We start from the raw sequence: 5,486 nt of genomic DNA on the forward strand, positions 1-5,486 counted from the left end.
CAAAACCAGAATTGATAATTTGTTGACATCATTAACTAATCATGCAGAATTTTCACACATGCAATGAAATTTTAGCCAGTTGGAACTTGTATTTTAGCATCACCAAGCCCCATGGTTGGCATTTGGTTTTAAGTCAGCCACACCAATGAAACAATTTTATTGTTTGCTAACAAAGGTCACAGAGATGATCTTACAGAATCACTCTGTGTTTTAACCTTATTCATCAGGAACACATTTAGAGGAATTGTACAGTAATTTTAAATGGATGGAAAATCATGGGAAGCAGTCCATGATTTCCTGATAGGGTATTCCTACCATGATGCCATCTGCTGTAAGTACACTTTATAAAATTTCTCTCATAGATGAAATAATTCTGGGCAATCAATTCTGTTTCAGCAGATGGGCACCCAGAGTACAAGAATCTCTATTATGTGATGTTAATTCACTCAAGATGAATGGACTTGAGGCTGTTCAAACCTATATCACTGTAACGTCAATCAGTGTTATCTCCTCTCTAAAACAACATCCAAATACCAATGAAATAGTTGTAACATTAAACTTCATTAAAACTTGTTAATAAATACTTCCATATCCAATGATTGAATTGTTTTGCTGAACAGGATAGTTCTCACTAACATGAAGGATGTCATTTGCTTGAAAAGTTCATTTATTAACTCTAGGTTGGAGGAGAACCACTAAAAATCCTCAGCTGGGAACATGTCAAGGTAACAAATAAAACAACTTACAGTAGTACACTTAATGAATATGACTTGCATATTTCATTCATTTTTCTAATAGATTTGCTGCTAACTCTTTATGAAACAGTGGACTGGATCTTGTTAGCTCTTGTGAAACTGCTGACAGGTGGAGTCCCAGGCCTCTGCACATGTGGCAATCCTGGACTTACTGACAAACTGAGAAGGCCAAATCTATAATTTCCTTGACTAGGAGTCTTCACCACAGAAAGTCGACACTTTTCCTTGTCTTCAGAATTTCTAATCCAGTTGGAATCTCCCTATGGCCTCTCACCCTCTCTACATCCATTCATCACGAACTGCTGGCATGACATTGACAGATTACAAATGAACTAGTCAAGTAACCTTTACACTCCACTTACTTGGTCCAATCTACACCCTCTGAACATGCAGCACTCCACTCAGTAAAGCCAACCCAAATATGATCATTAAACCTGCCAACAAGGGCAGTGCTGTTAGTGATCTGATCTCTACCTTCAGGAGGTGGAATACCAACTCAGTAAAACTTCCTCACACCTCCTCTGACCACAAATCCACCACAGAACATGAAGCCATTGTTTCCCAGTCAGTGAACTCTTTCCTTTGGAGCTCTCACCTTCACAGCCCATTCTAAATGGTTCCCCCCGCACCGCCCCCCCCCCCAACCCAAGTTGCTTCCACCTCCTTGCCAAGGTCCATTGACAGCACCATCCTGATGGACCCATCATTTCAGTCTGTTTTAGTCCCTCAGAACTTTCTTACCTTGATAGTGTTCTTTCTGCCCTTGTCCAGTCTCTTCCCTTTACTTGTGATGTTTTTGATCCCCTCAGTCAATAGTAACTTCTTCTATTTTCCTGGCTCCAACTTGCTTATTTCCACGATGCAGGTCCAATCCCTCTACACCTCCATCCCACACCAAGTGAACACTCTCTTATTCCTTGAAAGGAGGCCCAATCAGTTGACCCTATTCCACCAGCACCCTCTGTCTGCTGGAACCACTAACATGTCATTCAATCTCTCTTGATCTCCACAGGCCTTCCTTGTTGTTCCCTCTGGCTCTCTTGATTTCTTTGCAATTTAATGCTGGTTATATTGCTAACTTTTCCTAGCTCCAATGAATGGTTTTGGACCTTCTCTCCACAGAAGGTGCAAGATCTGCTGTTTATTTCCAGCATTGTCTGTTTTCATCTCAAGTTATTATCCTGGGGAGTGACTTCTCAGATCAGAACATCAGATATATTTAAAAACTAGTAAAAATGTGCAACTGCAGAATAGAGGAAGGGCAGAGACTCCTCACTGCATTGTTAGAGGTTCTGCCACTACTCAAGGCTATACTTCTGGACTCTGTGATACGGAGAACCAGCAGGAATGACGCTCTGCATCCAGACTAAGTACGAACACATGTTGGAAGACCAAGTCAGAAAATTCTGGCCTATTATTGCTATAAGTCTATTTTTGTAACAATCTGAACTTACAGCAAGATCTTGAATTAGTTATGAAATACTTGAGTATACTATTATTTTAATTAATTTGAATTATGATGCATTTTTCCCCTGGTAATTTACTTCCCTCTCTGCCTGAGGGCTTTAACTTATTGCTGGAACATAATTCTACAGATTCCAGTCCCCTCCAAGGTCTCTCCAAATAAGTGAGCCTAGGCAGGGAACACCAGTTAAATAGGGGAATAGTTACAAGGATGTAGCAAGTACAGTAGCAGAAATATAAATTATATAAAACACACTGTAGTGTCAAACTACATTCTCTTTGATGCTGTGGTGTGTTTTATATAATTTACACTTCTGCTTCTATACTTGGTTAGATCATCACTTCAGTTACGACTACTCTAAATTTAGAATCAAATATTTCACATATCAGGATACTAAATGCTGTTTAGACCTTAGCTGGCTTTGGCAACTACTAGTTTTATGAGTTTATTTTCCTTTCCAATTGTTCTCCCCAGTGATAATCTTGAGTGTGCTTGCTCTTTAAATATAAGTAGTGAAGATGGTAATTTTATCTGGATTTCCAAAAAGCACTAACTTAAATTATGTAACAAACATTACTGGTACAAGGCATCTGAGGTGTTTGTCCTTGACCATGACTTCACTTTTTAATCGAGATACAAGGAGAACTTTCCGTTGTCTCTGGTTCATGTCACCCATCCCACTCCTGTAATAGATTCATGAAAATTGAAAGGCAACATATAAGACAGAAAGAAAAAAAAAATTGATGGTGCAAATGGGGACAAGCAAGTCAGAGCACTTCCCAGCTGGTCTGTTCCTATGCCCATCCAAAGCATAATCAGCAGGTTCAGGATGGATGCACACAATAGAATGTTTTGCTCTGGTTGCCTGTCTCTCTTCCAAAGCCCTGTCTCCATGTGGAATCTGCCAGCAAACTTGTGTGAAGGTGAAACCCACTCTTACTGTAGACATGTACAATATACTCTGATACTTTTCCTTTGGTTTTGCTTGTAATTTTGGAGATTGTTTTGTTAATGAACATCTTGCACCTTCAAAGATTCTGTAGATCACACATGGTTCAATGAAATAAGAGTCACGACAAATGCAGGGTGCAATATCTTACAGTGTTCACTTGACAACAGGTATCAGGTAGGTTCCTTTCAGTAACCCCATGGCCCACAGACATAAAGGTAATATGTGGTATCTAAACCAGCATTGTGCATATCCATGGCTATTATCTGGAGAATAACCATGATATCTTCATTAAAGCATAGTCCATGGTGCCTATGCTTTCAAAATAAAACAGAAGGACCATTGTTAGGCAAAATTAACTTTACTGTCCCTAATAATCCAAAGAAGTCCTCCCCACAACAACTGAGGTGAAATTTACTCTCATTTCCATTTAAAATAATAGCCATTCCTGAGGAATGGTAATATGGGAGGGTTGGGGGCCGGGGGTAAGCCAGTGAGGACTTAACTTCAGAGAAATTTCTTCATTCAAAGGATGGTGAATCTTTGGAAATCCCTACCATAGGTAAGGGGAGGATGTGAAGGCTGGGTCATTGATTGCATTCAAAGCTGAGACTGATGGATCTTTGGATATTAAAGGAACAAGTGATTTGGGAATAGGCCAACAAAATCATGTTGAGGTAATGATGTCATGATCTTGTTGAGTGGTATAGCAGGCTCAAGAGGCAGAAGAACCATGTCTAGCTCCTACTTGCATTCTATTTAAGAGTTTTAAGAAAGGCATATTTTTTATGGTGGTATAACATTTCAGATATTATGTATATTTTGTCAAAACATTAATCACATTTAGATTTTAAAAACTAAGCTATAACATGGATCAATGGAAGATGTAGACACAAGAAAGCCTGCAGATGCTGGATATCTGGAGCAACACACAAGGGTCTTGACCCGAAATGCCGACTGTCCATTTCCCTCCATAGATGCTGTCTGACCCAGAGTTCCTCCAAGTCCCTTATGTGTTGCTCAGTGGTAAATGTATAATGACATATTGTTCACTTTTAGAAAATCCTCCTCTGCACCAGGGCAAACAATTGGGAATTAAGACACCATCTTCCCATGACTTCCCATTCATTTTAAGTTTACAATCTCAGGTTTATGAAAGGTTTTGTGAAGTCCTTGCTGGCCAGGATAGTGTTTTGAAAAACATGACTGAATTCTTTACTCATGTTCCTGGTAGGCCAGCTTTCACACTTCAGGGATTGGATTTCATTAAATCAACTCTCTGGTGAAGTCTCAAAATATAGCAGCAACAGTTATTGGAAGCACTGATGCATCATATGTACTTCAGACCACCATAACCCATTCATACATTGGAGGGGAGGGAAAGAAATATATTTAATTAATTAATGGTGAAATGCAAGTGAACAACACCAGTGAAACTCTTTATCCTGAAGTGGTCATATTTCCAAAAATATATTGACATTTGCAGCATTTCTCAAGTGCAAAAGTACTGTATTCAAAGCAACAAAGTATAAATGTATGGGTTACTGTGAGAGTAAAATCTGATCTTTTCACAATAGCTTTTCCTTGCTTTTATACTTATCAATCTGTAAACCTAATTAATTAAGATTCTGCTATATGAATGATGGAGTTAGCACAGAAGTGGGATCTGGAACATGCACATTCATTAAAACTGACTGAAACAGGCAAGTTAGCTTGCATATTGGTAAAGTCTTAGTGTCCTCATACCTTAGTCACTAACTTCAGAATTCTGCATTCCCTCAAATGGTTACCTACTGAGAAGTACATGTGAAGTCTGATCCAAAAATTGAAGAATAATTGTTCAGTAGTTCTAGAAGTAATTTCTTTATTATTTTATGCTATTCACGCAAAATAATTACATTATTTGTAAACTAAGACCCAGCCTTCACATCTTCCCCTTACCTATGTAGGGTAGGGATTTATTCTTAGTAATTCAAACATTTGATAGATGAATGTAGAATTACTTGTGTTGTAGTTATTATTGGTATTACTGTATTTTAGATTTTCTGAAAAAAATCAGTACATACTCTAATGTAGCTTTACTGTACACAGCCAAGATGTATTCTTTCATTCTTATGTATCAAATGTTGCACATGACTGGCATTTAATTGATTACAGTGCACATCTCATGACTCAAAGCATATGTAAATAGCACTTCTGTTAATCCATTTTACAAGAAATTTACTTCAACCCTAAGTAATGTGGCGGCAAAAGGGTTCAATCACACAGTATAGATAGAAGTGAGACAAATTTAGAACAGTAGGCTGGACACTTTAGA

This window comes from Pristis pectinata, chromosome 2, assembly GCF_009764475.1.
Source record: "Pristis pectinata isolate sPriPec2 chromosome 2, sPriPec2.1.pri, whole genome shotgun sequence".
Taxonomy (NCBI): Eukaryota; Metazoa; Chordata; class Chondrichthyes; order Rhinopristiformes; family Pristidae; genus Pristis; species Pristis pectinata.